Raw genomic sequence first — 15,614 nt, forward strand, 5'->3', positions numbered from 1 at the left:
TATCGTTCTATTGAACCATCTGCATTAAATTTAATTTTAAACACCCATTTACAGCCTATTGCCACTTTACCCGGTGGAAGATCAACCTGAATCCAAGTGTCATTGGCTTGTAAAGCAAGAATTTCTTTGGCCATAGCTGCTCTCCATTTAGGGCATAGCTTGGCCTGTGAGTATGTTTTGGGTTCCTCCGTAAGAATTACATTAGCGAGGAAAGCTTTATGAGTAGGAGAAAATTTATCAAATGACAAATATTCAGTCATTGGATAAACTGAAGTGGAATTGCATTTTGGAATAGTGCAGTGATAATCCTTCAAGTACGAAGGAGCGGACTTTGTGCGAATTGGCCGTGATGATGATATATCCGTAGCAGGGGAAATTGGTGAAGATGAGGTGCAATGGGAAAGGTCAGAAGAATTATTTCCAGTTTGCAAACGAGAGGATGTCATCTCGGCATTAGTGAAGATAGGCCGAGGATTTATAGAAGAATCCTGTGCCATTGGGACAGGTGACGGCGGTGAAATAACAGATTTTTGTGTAGAGTTATCTCCATGTGGAAGTAAAATGGAGTCATAGAAAGCAATATCAGAGTCGCGATTATGGGGAGTGATAGTTGATTGCAGAAGAGAACTGATATCATGAAATGGAAAAATAGTTTCATGAAATACAACATCTCTGGATGTGTAAATTGTCTTGGATTCAAGGTCATATATTTTATAGCCTTTCTGATTATAAGGATAGCCAACAAAAATGCCCGATCTAGCACGAGCGTCAAATTTGTGAGATGGACGTGGGTTGCGTCCAAAACAAAGACAACCAAAAATCCGTAAATGAGAATAAGACGGTAATGTGGATAATAACATTTCATGAGGAGATTTATGTGATAAAACTGGGGTTGGCATTTTGTTGATTAAATATGCCGCAGTTAATATGCATTCACCCCAAAAATTCAAAGGAACATTAGACTGAAAACGTAAGGCACGAGCTACATTGAGAAGATGTCTATGTTTACGTTCGACAATGCCATTTTGTTGGGGCGTGTAGACACAACTTGTTTGATGCAAAATACCATTCTGATGAAACCAAGATTGTAGTGTTTTAGATTTAAATTCAGAACCATTATCCGAACGAAAAGTTTGAAGTTGAGGAATGAATTTAGTATGATTCCCAGAAGTTATGGTAGCAATCTTGTGTCCATATTGTCGGATTCCAAATTGGAAAAAATTTTGTAGACATGTGAGAGTCTCGGATTTTACTACCATGAGATAAACCCAAGTGCATCGAGTGTAATCATCAACTAAAGTGAGAAAATATCTGGCACCCGTAGAAAATGCTACGGAAATGGGTTGGATGACAGCCGATGCCGGGAGAGTCTTAGCCCTGGAGAAGAAATTTCACGGCAGTTGTGAAGAGAACTTGTTTCTGGAAAGAAAAAAAAAAACTCGTTTTTTTTTTTTGTTTGGAGAGAAATACCTAGCACGAAGATACCATATTAGATTTTAGGAGACAGAGTTTAATGAATTCACAACTGTAAATAATTTATTTATTCTTATTGATATATATAGTGAATTAGATTACATAGGAATTAACTAAGAAGTTACAACAAATAGAGATATTCTAGGAATATGACTATATTTACGTAAGACTAAAACTAGGAAAGAACTAGTAAACTGGGAAACCTAGTAGACTACAGATATATCGCTAACATAGCTTTCTGAAGCTTCAACGGTTCCATCAGCAGATAAATCTGTGTTATAACTTTCATGTGGTGCACAGTCCTGTGCGGATATCATCTCTGACAAATTATACATGCATATTTCAAATGGTTACTTACAATAGAAACCCAAAAGAAATACTAGTATAAGAGATCGAAATGATTTACTTGAACTGAAATTGAATTGAGTAATAAATAAGTATACTTACATGAAAAGGCCGCAGTGACGATCAATACAAGGAAGAGAAACTTGAGGAAAATATTGATGATCTTGGCCATCACTGACTGATCAATGATTATTATTTCTACTTCGTTAATACTTGGTATTGTTTCTTGAATGATATTGATGTGGATGATCGAGAGCTAACTTATTAACCTATATTAATAGTAGGCGAATGATGAATCAAATATTTTTTTAAAATGCCGAGCACTTAGTCGTGCTATGTTCGTGGAAATTTTTAAATCGATTATGCGCCCGCTATCCTGTATAAAAGAGAGTGATCGGCGGTTAATCCGCATCCACTGATCCGCAAAGGTCAAATTTGCGGGTGATTGGGTCTGTCACGGTTCAATTTTCCAGATCTATAATTTTAACAGTTTGGTTGCGGGTAATTTCTAATCCGCAACCGTCCGCCTGTTACACAGACCTAACTGGAATTGCACTCATGGACAAAGGATGTAAATCATATAGCCCATGTAATTTAATAGCTAAACACGGTATTTTAAGCACTCAAACAATGAAGTGGTCTAATAATCTTCATAGATAATGGAATGTATCCATAGGGATGAAACCGGGTAATTTCACCCTAATCAAGACTTTTTTAACATGGAGTAATTCTTTTCGCATTAAATTAACATGGAGTAATTCTTTTCGCATTAAAAAAGATAAAAAGAATAAGCTCAGCGGTTTGGGCTTCAAAATATTTACACATGGGCTAGAGACACCTAATTCTTAAATGGGCCATCAATTAATATCTTTAGTTTTTTTTGAACGATTTTTTTGGGGACTACTCAAAAAAGGTGGGGACTACTTTGTGATATAAATGTCCACCCTACATTATAAGGGGTATCCTAAAAAATTAGGGAAGACTAATCTGCCCTTATTGTAATTAAGGTTATAACAAATCCTATTAACCCACTAATCTAACCCACTGCACACTAATCTAACCCACTAATTAAAACCTAAATTAAAACTTAAAATCAGTTTCAAAACTGATAATTTTTTTTTTTCTTTCTCTTCTTTTCCTCTTCTTCTTCAAACGTAGACATCGACGTTAGTCGTCGATTCGAAAAAATTTCATCGTCGATTAATCCATCTTTATAAGCAATGCGTACCAAGCAAACACCCAGACTTCCAGGATTGAGTCCAGGACTCCCACATATAGTGAATCTCCCAAAACAATTGTTAATTCAAAAACAACTTGAACCACTGTTCAGAGGAAAAATCAATCATCCAACAACAACCAAGAAGTCTGATGCAAGTGAAATGCAAATCCGCGGGTAATTTCTTTCATACCCATTCCTTTTAATTCGTTATTTGTAGAAGAAATCGATTATAAATCATGAAAAACTCATTGAAAATGGTAGTTACAGTTGACAGTTCGGCTAGGAGAATTTTGAAAAACCCTAGTTTTTTTGTAACCAAACTTTCATACGAAGAACACTTCGGCAATGTCGAAAGTTTTATGAATTTCTAGGTTACCGAACTCCGTAGTTCGGTAAGCTCGCATGAAAATTTGCGCAACCGAACTCCTTCTTTGTATGGGAAATTAGAGTTCAATGTAGTCGATAAATTTATATAGGTAACCGAACTTTAGTATTATATAGTCTGGTGACCGAACTACATTGTCCGGTGTGCTCGCAAAATTTTTTTTCGTAACCGAACTCACTTTGTCCTTTGAAAGAATGAGTTCGATTTTGTCGATAAAATTTTTTTCTAACCGAACTGTAGTCCGTTAACTCCAAATGTTGTGTTTACTTTATTCTTTAGTTATATTTTATTTGATAACACAAAATTCTATTATGTTTAGCTAATACTTTGGCTTTTGTTCATTAGGAACAAAGGAAAGAGATTGAAACTACACCTAGATGAGGATTTGAAAACTCCCACCCCTAGTGGAGCAAAACATTTAGATTTCCAAAACCGTGGTGCCAAAAATGCTAAACATGGAGGGGGCTCGTTACCGGAAGTGAACCAAGAGAATATCCGTGATGTAATCCAAGATGTGAATGAAGAGGTGATGGAGAATATAATTGATAATGTTATTGAAGAAGAAGATGAGGATGAATAAGATCAAGGAAATGAAGACCAAGGAAATGAAGAGGTTGAACAACACGTTGAAAATGTAGAGGAAGAAGAACAAGGACAGGGCAAAGAAAGAGAAGGACAAGAGGAAGACAAGGCTGAGGAAGAATAGGAAGAAGAGGAGGAAGAGGTTGAAGAGGAAGAAGATGAGGAAGAGGATGAAGAGAAGGAAGAGGAGGGAGAGGATGAAGAGAAGAAAGAGGAGGAAAAGCAAGAAATTGTTCCTGTTAAAGAGAAAAAGAAGCCGAAGAAGCCTAGTGCTAGATACTCACACATTCCCCCTGATAATTTGTGTTTGCCACCAGTGGACCCAACTTATGGTACTCCAAATGATGGAGGGGAAACATTGTTTGGCTACAAACACTCATGGGATGCGAAGATTGATGTGATTTGTAGATAGTGGTAAAAGTGGTTCGATTCTCAGACTTGTGAAGGATATTAATTAGACTTAAATTCTAATATTAAAATAGAAAACTCACTAAAAATTATAGCAAACTCAATCAAAGATGATATCAATACTAAAAGAAACTCTGAGGCTAAGATTCCACTATTTTCCATGTTCAAAGTGATTAAACCAATACTTATATTTATGCAATTTTCTCGTTTAATTTGATTCTAAAATATTGCAACAAGTAGATTTTTAAAAGTAGTAATTGTAAATACCGAGTATGAAGCATCAAAAGTCTTAAAACTAAGCATACTCCATCAAAATAGATCACAATCACTCAAATAAAAATCATATTCAATAATAGTTCAAGGCAAATAATCATATAATTATTGCAAATAAAAAGATAAAATAGAATATACCACTTTTTGTTGGAAAAATAGCTTCCTCTATCGCCTCAGCAATGGGGTTTAGCTCCTCATATTAATCATGATCTCAAAATATGTGTTTGTTGCTCAAAAGATGATTAAAAGAGTGAAAAGTAATAACACAGACTGTTTGCAACAATGTATTGGTGTTGCAAAACAGCTGTTACAATGGAACTGTTACAGAAAACTGTTGTAAATACTGTTGTTTTGTCGCTGATTTTAAGACCCTAGAATACGACTGTCCTGCACAACTTAATGTTCTTCAGCTGTTAAACAACGACACTGTTCTGCGACTGTTTCCCATGCGTCAATGTTCTTCGCGTTCTTCCTCTTCAGCAGCAGCAGCAGCAAAAACAGAGTTTGGTAAAGCTCTGATTTCTTCTTCTCTGGCTCTCCTTAGGTTCCCAAACTCTCGACACCTCTTCTATATGACCCAAGACATCTATTTATATCAAAAATACCGATTAAATCTCTCCCAAATCTTCCAAAATCACTTTCCTTCCCTTCACGGCAAAGTTGCGGCAATTTCTTGATTTAGAATTTCTACGCGTTTCTGAGCTTTCCTTTTTATTCTAAAATCTTCCTTACATAGATACAAATCTTTGGGAAAGTTTACAACACTTTAATCTCTCTAAAATTCCCTAAAACAGGTCACACACGTGACTTTCCATATTTTCAGTTGTGATAAAAATCCGTCAATTGAGCCTAGTCTAATCGATTTAAACACCCATATCAGATTCCTAGACCCATAAGGAGTCTATCCTACGAAAATCATAGGTTTAATCGACATCAAACTCCTCCAAATCACGATTGCCAAAATCTGTTATTCACTGCACCTATTTTCCCGTAAAAACCTGGTTTTTGAAATCTTGAAGATGGTTGCCCCTTATCCAGGGTAGGGGTGCGATTAGTAACTTCCTGGAAATGGGATGCCCCTTAGTAATTAGGTTACCCCTTATCCAAATTGAGAGTCCGAATAGCAAATGTCCTCCGGATGCTTTCCGACAACTTTTCGAGCCATTTTTTTCCAAAAATGTTTATTGGCCAAAAATACCTACAAATAAATAAAACACCATAATAAGTACAAAAATGAGCCCTAACAATATATAGAATCGATACAAATCGGACACAAAAATGTGTCTATCAAATACCCCCAAACCTATTATTTGCTAGTCCTCGAGCAAAAATAAAATAGAAATAAAATCCTAACTCACTGTCGCAGGCATCGTCGATTGCATTTAGCGTATGCAATAAGCCTTTAAACCCCTAGGTGTCCCTAGTGGCGGAGTGTTTTCTCCGGAGGGCTTACCAGAGGTATACCCACAAAACCTTTATACTCCAGACCCTAGCTATCTACACAGAACCTTGGAAGGCACTAAAGAATCTCATTGGTTGGCATACTTATTGAGTACAGGAGGAAGTACCCTGATGCGAAATTCCAATTGTTGTACACGAGTTCGCACTCAAGCATACTAAAATTCATATGAAGTGACAGAGCTCTACTCAGATAGTCGCACTATGGACATCAATATCCGGAGTCAAAACTAATCACATGGATAGATCAAGAAGATGGATATAGAAAAACATAGATGTTTTTGATTTTTACTAGGTGAACGATGTTTCTCATATCTGTCTGAAGGCCTCCGCCAAAATGAACCTATCCTAATGGACTGAGATACCGGTCTGACTAATATCAACATACTGACATATACAAGGTTACCAGTGGTCGATAATCCTAACTCTAGGTTAACGCAACTGGCATATACAAGGGTTCCAGTGGTCGACTTTATTGAATTTATTCCAGTTGGTCTGATGGTCTGGTATCTTTTTTTTCCGTATCTCAATCACTCTAATTCACCCTAGCATTGGTAACAACTTGAATCGTGAGCCCCACCTAATCACTTAGAGAAGTTTAAAAACAAAACAAAATAAAAACAGAAGTGAAATGGACTCAACGAGATATGGTGAAACTATCATGTTATTTCTAACACCTGAGCTCTGTGTTTTTATGAATAGACTCTTTTAGATGTTTCCATCTAGTCAGATTGGTTCCTCAACTCCTACAACCAAAATGCTTCCATCCACTTAGATTGGTTAGTGCCATCCTTAATAGGGATAAATTTCTAGGCTCTGAAGTTTATTTATTGCAACGAAAAGGTAACAAAAAGTTCTACCCCACCCCCAAACTTAAATCTAACATTGTCCTCAATGTTTCTAATCAAAGAACAGTACCAAAAACATAAATAACATGAGGAAATAGTAAAGAGAGAAGTCGGAAAGATAGTACCTGGGTGAAGTGTAACCAAAAACCTACAAAAATATTATACAACATACAAAATCTCCTCGATGGTCAATCAAGGTAAACAGTGTCCTCCAGAGGGACCTCCTCAACATCACCTGTAGGAAAAGCCTATAAAAAGGGCTTCAATCGCTGACCGTTAACCTTCGAAGAACTACTACCATATGGTGTCTCAATCTCAACAACGCCATGAGGAAAAAAAGTACGAACCACAAAAGGACCAGTCCACCGAGAGCGCAACTTCCCGGGGAATAGATGCAAACGAGTGTCATACATAAGAACTTTTTGACCTAGAGAAAATTACTTTCGTAAAATATTCCTATCATGCACAAGTTTCATTTTGTTCTTATACTCCTTAGCACTATCGTATGCATCTCTACGAATCTCGTCCAACTCATTGAGCTGAAGCTTTCTTTGAGATCCTGCCTTGTCAAGTGAAAAGTTTAAGTTCTTAATAGCCCAATAGGCTCGATGCTCTAACTCAACAGGCATGTGACATGCCTTGCCAAACACTAAACGATAAGGTGACATTCCAATGGGTGTCTTAAACGCAGTACGGTAAGCCCATAAGGCATCAGTAAGCCTCGACGACCAGTCTTTCCTATTTGGATTAACTTTTTTCTCTAGAATACGTTTAATTTCCCTATTGGAAACATCTACCTGACCACTAGTCTGAGGGTGATATGGGGTTGCTACTTTATGGGTAATACCGTATTTTTCATTAAAAGAGCAAACGGTCTATTACAAAAGTGTAAACCTCCATCACTAATTATAGCTCGCGGTGTACCAAAACGTGTAAGTATATTCTCTTTCAAAAACTGGACTACGACCCTGTGGTCATTCGTTTTACACGAAACCTCCTCAACCCACTTAGACACATAGTCTACAACGACAAGTATGTAAATATAACCAAACAAAATAGGAAATGGACCCATAAAATCAATGCCCCACACATCAAAGACCTCAATCACTAAAATAGGGTTCAAGGGCATCATATTTCTACGGTAAATGGTTCCTAACTTCTGGCAACGCTCACAAGAAACACAATGACTATGGGAATCTTTAAACAAAGAAGGCCAGTAAAATCCACACTGCAAAATCTTAGCAGCAGTCTTCTTAGCACTAAAATGGCCCCCACATGCATGTTCATGACAAAAGGAGATAATACTACACTGGTCACTCTCAGATACACATCTCCTAATAATCTGGTCCGGACAATACTTAAACAGATAAGGATCGTCCCAAAAGAAATGCTTAACCTCGGCTAAAAACTTAGAATGGTCTTTCTTACCCCAATGTCGAGGGGTTCGACCAGTAATAAGATAATTCACTATATTTGTATACCAAGGTGATTGGGAAACAAAGAACAATTGTTCATCAGGAAAGATATCCCTTATAGGAAGGGAATCACTAGGGGAACTAACAACTAGCCTAGACAAGTGGTCTGCTATTACATTTTCTGCACTCTTTTTGTCTCTAATGTCTGGGGAAAATTCCTGTAACAATAGGATCCATCTAATCAATCTAGGTTTGGTATCCTTCTTAGATAAAAGGTATTTCAAAGCAGCATGATCTGTATAGATTATGATCTTAGAACCTAATAGGTAGGACCTAAACTTATCCAACGCAAACACGATGGCTAAAAGTTCCTTCCCGGTAGTTGTGTAGTTCATTTGGGCATCATTCAGAGTTTTTCTAGCATAATAAATCACATGAACTAATTTGTTTTCTCGTTGTCCTAAAACGACGCCTATAGCATAATCTGAAGAATCACACATAATCTTAAAGGGTAGGTTCCAGTTAGGTGCCTAGACTATCGGGGTAGTAGTGAGTAAAGTTTTAAGCTTCTCAAAAGCCTCTAAACAAGCATCATCAAAGACAAACTTAACATCTTTTGCAACCAAATTGCAAAGAGGTCTAGAAATCAAGCTAAAATCCTTAATGAATCGACGGTAAAAACCTGCATGCCTTAGGAATGACCTAATATCTTTTATGGTTTTTGGGGCCTGTAAAGTCTTAATAAGGTCAACTTTGGCTTTGTCTACCTCTATACCCTTTGAAGAAACGATGTGCCCTAACACAATTCCTGATTTAACCATGAAATGGCATTTTTCCCAATTAAGCACTAAATTTTTTTCCTTACACCTAGTCAACACTAATGTCAAATGATGCAAGCACTCATCGAAAGATGAACCAAACACTGAAAAATCATCCATAAAGACCTCTAAGGACCGTTCTACCATATCAGAAAATATGCTCATCATACAACGCTGAAAAGTTGCTGGGGAATTACATAGCCCGAAAGGCATGCGTCTATACGCAAAGGTACCAAAGGGACAGGTAAAAGTGGTTTTCTCTTGGTTTTCTGGGGAAATAACGATCTGATTATAACCGGAGTAGCCATCTAAAAAGCAATAGTGACTATGTCCATCTAATCGCTCTAGAATTTGGTCGATAAAAGGAAGGGGAAAGTGATCCTTCCTTGTGACCTTGTTCAATTTCCTATAGTCAATACACACACGCCATCCCGTGGTCACTCGGGTTGGGATTAATTCATTATTATCATTTTGGACTACAGTGATACCTGATTTCTTAGGGACAACCTGAACAGGGCTGACCCACTTACTGTCTGAAATTGGGTAAATAATAGCCGCATCTAACAACTTAAGCACCTCTTTTCGAACTACCTATTTCATGTTAGGGTTCAGTCGACATTGCATCTCCCTAGAAGGTTTGGAGTCTTCCTCTAAATGAATCTGATGCATACACACAGTAGGACTTATACCCTTAATGTCTTCTATGGTCCACCCTAAAGCTTCCTTATTGTCTTGAAGTACATTTACTAGCCTACTTTCCTGATCACTATCCAAATTGGAAGCTACAATCACAAGTAAAGTCTCAGATGGGCCTAAAAACACATACTTTAGAGTATCGGGTAGTAGTTTAAGGTCCAACTTTGGGGGCTCTTCTAAAGAAGGAATTAGGGTAGTATCACAAAATGGTAACGGTTCGAACCTAGCTTTCCATATATCAGTATCAAACACAGGGGTAGAATCTAATAAAGCATTCACCTGTTCAATAGTGCTATCGTCATCAAAATATAAACCAAAATGGGATAAACAACTTTCTAATGGGTCTTCAGACAAGATGTTTGGTAATGACTCCTGAACTAAGGCTTCTATCATGTTCACCTCCTCAACACATGTGTCATCTAGCTCATGAGGTTGCTTACTGAAATTAAAAATGTTCATCTCCATAGTCATATTACCAAAAGATAAACTCATCACACCATTTCGACAGTTAATGATCGCATTAGACGTAGCTAAAAATGGGCGACCTAAAATCACAGGTATCTAGTTCTCTGGGTCAGGGACAGGTTGGGTATCTAGGACCACGAAATCCACTGGATAAATAAACTTGTCGACCTCAATAAGAACATCCTCGATAACACCTCGAGGGATTTTAACATACCTATCAGCTAACTGCAGTGTCATCTGAGTAGGTTTCATTTCACCAAGTCCTAGCTGTAAGTATACATGGAATGGAAGTAAGTTCACACTGGCTCCTAAGTCAACTAAAACTTTTTCTACCCGGAAGTTACCTATTGTGCAAGCAATGGTAGGAGAACCCGGGTCTTTGTACTTTGGAGTTGTGGTGTTCTGAATGATTGAACTTACGTGACTAGCTAAAAAGGATTTCTTATGGACCCTAAGTTTTCTCTTTCGCGTACACATATCCTTAAGGAACTTGGCATAAGCAGGAATTTGCCTAATTGCATCTAATAAGGGAAGGTTTATGGTAACTTTCTTAAAAACCTCCACTATGTCATTAAAGTTCGATTCATTCTTTGTTGGTACTAATAGCTGAGGTAATGGGGCTCTATGCCTAAAATCGGACCTTTTAGGAACCGAATTCACATCATCAGAAACTTTATCAGTCTCTTCAGCTACTGGTCCTGAGAGGTGAGATCCTGAGGGGTGAACTACAGTATGTGCACTATCGGGCATGGTTACCTTATTGTCTACAACTTTACCATTTCTAAGGGTTCTAACAACATTCAATTGATTCGATGGTTTTACACCTAATTCATGAACTCCTCTAGGGTTGGGTTGTGTTTGACTAGGAAACTTACCTTTTTCTCTCAAAGAATCACTTATCAGACCAACCTGGGTTTTTAACTCGGAAATAGCCTGACTATTTTCTTGTCCTATCTTGTTACTCGCTGTAGACTCTGTTCTACGGATAACTGGAATTTTGCAGTTTGCTGAGTTAACAAGGCGAGAGATTCCTCTAAACTTAGGATTTTCTTACATGACTGATTCTGAAACTGAGCTAATCCTGAAGGATTCTTAGTATAGACAAAACCTGGGGGATCATTAGAATTACTAAACTGACCTTGACTTTGGCCCTTAGACCACGAAAGGTTCGGATTGTTTCTCCAACCAGGATTTTAGGTTTCTGAATATGGGTCAATCTTTTGACGGTTATCAAATCTAGTGTTATTATAAAGAGCATTGGCCTGCTCTTCAATATTCTGTCCTTCCCAAAAAGGCTCCACTCTACCACTAGTCTGGCCCACTTCTAAGGCTTCTAACCTTTTTGCTATAGCAGTAATTTTGACATCTGATTCATAGCCTCCTTCTACCCTATTAACGTTTCCTCTACTTAAAAGAATTGTTTTCTGGAGTGCCCTACTATTTTCCCATTGCTGGGTTTTTTCGGTGATTTCATTAAAAAATCCTATCGCCGCATCAACAATTTGGTTTTCAAATCCACCAGTGCATAGAGACTCAACCATGGTCGGTTTGGAATAATATAAACCTTCATAAAGGATCTGAACTAGCCTAACCTTTTCTAAACCATGATGAGGACACTGGGATAATAAATCATTGAACCTTTCCAAATACCTATATAAAGATTCTCCCTCTTGTTGTGAAAATGTGCATATTTGCGTCCTAATAGACGATGTTTTGTGCCTAGAGAAAAACTTATTGAAAAAGGCAGATGTAAGTTGTTCGTATGTCTCAATTGACTCGGAGTCCAAACTATACATCCACGACTTGTCCTTATCTTTCAGGGAAAATGGGAATAACCTAAGTTTCAAAGCATCATCATCTAAGCCTCTAATTCTTAGAGTACTACAAATTTCCTCAAAATCCCTAACATGGTAATAAGGGTTTTCATTTTCTTTCCCTAAAAATATTGGGAACATCTGTAAGGTCCCAGGTTTCAGTTCATAGGGTTCCTCCGTTTCAGCTAACTTAATACACGAAGGACGGGTAGTCCTAGTTGGATTCAACAAAGCTTTCAAAGTTGCCATTTCTGGCGCTATCGGAGCAACGGGGATTCTCTCCTCAGTCAAAGGACGTTCAAAAACAGACTCTTCAAAAGTCGGACTTTCTAGATTAAGGTAATCGAGACGCTTCGAACTACTAGTTTTCTCTTTAACAAATCTACCTAGTGCGTCTCTTTTACGTTCAGTCATACAATATAATTTTCTAAATTGGAAGGGTAAGCAAACACATATCAAGGCCGACTCAACCAAATCAAAACTATTGATTTCTAGCAAACAAAAAGCATGATGGATCCACTTAGATTGTTTCTAGACCATCTTCTAATCCTTCGAACAGGAATTCGTTATAATTTAAGCAAACCCCTCTGGAATCAATTCGAGTTAACGTAAGTTGAATAGAGGCGAGGGAATCTCGGTGGAGCTTTGATACCCAAGGCCTCACCGGTATTACAAGGCAGCGCCGTCACGCGTTCAACTTACAGAAACCGTCAAGAACTTCGAAGTATGCTTAAAAGAGTAACCAATATTTTTCGAATGACTTTACTGTTAATCTCGTTACCCTATCGGTCTCGTTCTAGTCAAAATTTTAGGCTTAGGTTCGCGTAGGTTACGTGTTCCTAAAGCGGGCAAGAAGAGAACGGTGATGAAATCCGAACCCTTATCTTGTATGGACAGGCCTTTCCCTTTACTAGAAAAATAAATTTCCCTATTCAGTCCTCAACATATATGCATACGAAGGAGTCCAGTAACTCGCTGACAGGGGATTCACGAGTGTTTAGAATCTTACCTCCCGTTCCAGACGGGGGATGAATCAGTTGTAGTCGACTCGGGCCACTGACTCCGATGTCTAGTGTGCGAACCCAAGGTGCAGAGACAATATCGTAATTGTCCTCCTTCTCTGCAAACAATTTATATTTAAAGTACCCTTCCGTAGGGTAATAATAAAAAAAATAATGTCCTAAAGTCCAAAAGTCCAAAAAAAAACAAAAATAAGGAAAAATTACAAAAATAATAAACCCTAATACAATTTTTTTTTAAAAGAAAATAAACAAACCCTAAACTAAAATTGTCTAAAATAAAATTGTCTTCTTTTCTATTCTTTTTGCTTTAATCTTTAACTCAAAGTTTTTACGAAATCACCAAACTCTTTGGCTCAATTTTCTTTATGATCCAGAACCTGTAGACACAAGATAAATACCCAAAAACATAAAAAGGGACAAAAATAATAAAAAAATAAAAAAATAAAAAAAAATAAATCTAAAACCCTAAAAACAAGTCCGCGTCGGTGGCGCCAAAAATTGATGTGATTTGTAGATAGTGGTAAAAGTGGTTCGATTCTCAGACTTGTGAAGGATATTAATTAGACTTAAATTCTAATATTAAAATAGAAAACTCACTAAAAATTATAGCAAACTCAATCAAAGATGATATCAATACTAAAAGAAACACTGAGGCTCAGATTCCACTATTTTCCAAGTTCAAAGTGATTAAACCAATACTTATATTTATGCAATTTTCTCTTTTAATTTGATTCTAAATATTGCAACAAGTAGATTTTCAAAAGTAGTAATTGTAAATACCGAGTATGAAGCATCAAAAGTCTTAAAACTAAGCATACTCCATCAAAATAGATCACAATCACTCAAATAAAAATCATATTCAATAATAGTTCAAGGAAAATAATCATATAATTATTGCAAATAAAAAGATAAAATAGAATATACCACTTTTTGTTGGAAAAATAGCTTCCTCTATCGCCTCAGCAATGGGGTTTAGCTCCTCATATTAATCATGATTTCAAAATATGTGTTTGTTGCTCAAAAGATGATTAAAAGAGTGAAAAGTAATAACACAGACTGTTTGCAACAATGTATTGGTGTTGCAAAACAGCTGTTACAATGGAACTGTTACAGAAAACTGTTGTAAATACTGTTGTTTTGTCGCTGATTTTAAGACCCTAGAATACGACTGTCCTGCACAGCTTAATGTTCTTCAGCTGTTAAACGGCGACACTGTTCTGCGACTGTTTCCCGTGCGTCAATGTTCTTCGCGTTCTTCCTCTTCAGCAGCAGCAGCAGCAAAAACAGAGTTTGGTAAAGCTCTGATTTCTTCTTCTCTGTCTCTCCTTAGGTTCCCAAACTCTCGACACCTCTTCTATATGACCCAAGACATCTATTTATATCAAACATACCGATTAAATCTCTCCCAAATCTTCCAAAATCTCTTTTCTTCTCTTCACGGCCAAGTTGCGGCAATTTCTTGTTTTAGAATTTCTACGCGTTTCTGAGATTTCGTTTTTTATTCTAAACTCTTCCTTAGATATATTTAAATCTTTGGGAAAGTTTACAGCACTTTAATCTCTCTAAAATACCCTAACACAGGTCACACACGTGACTTTCCATATTTTCTGTTGTGATAAAAATCCGTCAATTGAGCCCAGTCTAATCGATTTAAACGCCCATATCAGATTCCTAGACCCATAAGGAATCTATCTTATGAAAATCAGAGGTTAATCGATCTCAAACTCCTCCAAATCACGATTGCCAAAATCTGTTCTTCACTGCACCTATTTTCCCGCCAAAACTTGGTTTTTGAAATGTTGAAGATGGTTGCCCCTTATCCAGGGTAGGGGTGCGATTAGCAACTGCTTGGAAATGGGATGCCCCTTAGTAATTAGGTTACCCCTTATCTAAAGTGAGAGTCCGAATAGCAAATGTCCTCCGGGTGCTTTCCGACAACTTTTCGTGCCAATTTTTTCCAAAAATGTTTATTGGCCAAAAATACCTACAAATAAATAAAACACCATAATAAGTACAAAAATGAGCCCTAAAAATATATAGAATCGAGAAAAATCGGACACAAAAATGTGTCTATCAAAGATCTATGCGACAAAGGTATTCTTTAAGTTCATCGTGTTATGTTTTTTTTGTATTAATAGTGTTTTGTCAAGTATTCCTAGTGTTATGTTCTTTTCGTAGGATCATAAGGATGCAGTTCATCTTATTAAACGTCAAAAGGTGTCCACATGGGATATGTCTTTGGAGTGTGACGAGTTTGTATCAAAGGTTAAAAAATGTGTTTTGGAGACCTATTGAGTTAGCACATGTGGAATTTGACGTTGTTGTCGTATCTGCATTTCTTGAGAGATATTATCCCGAGATATATACTATGCATCGTCCATTCGGCGAGATGG

The 15,614-nt window shown here is 37.2% G+C and overlaps 1 pseudogene; it reads left to right on the plus strand.

The window, feature by feature from the left end:
• The first annotated feature begins 11,984 nt into the window (after positions 1-11,984).
• Positions 11,985-12,084, plus strand: LOC113340393 (annotated as a pseudogene).
• The last annotated feature ends 3,530 nt before the right edge of the window (positions 12,085-15,614 follow it).

Source organism: Papaver somniferum, unplaced genomic scaffold, assembly GCF_003573695.1.
Source record: "Papaver somniferum cultivar HN1 unplaced genomic scaffold, ASM357369v1 unplaced-scaffold_21, whole genome shotgun sequence".
NCBI lineage: Eukaryota > Viridiplantae > Streptophyta > Magnoliopsida > Ranunculales > Papaveraceae > Papaver > Papaver somniferum.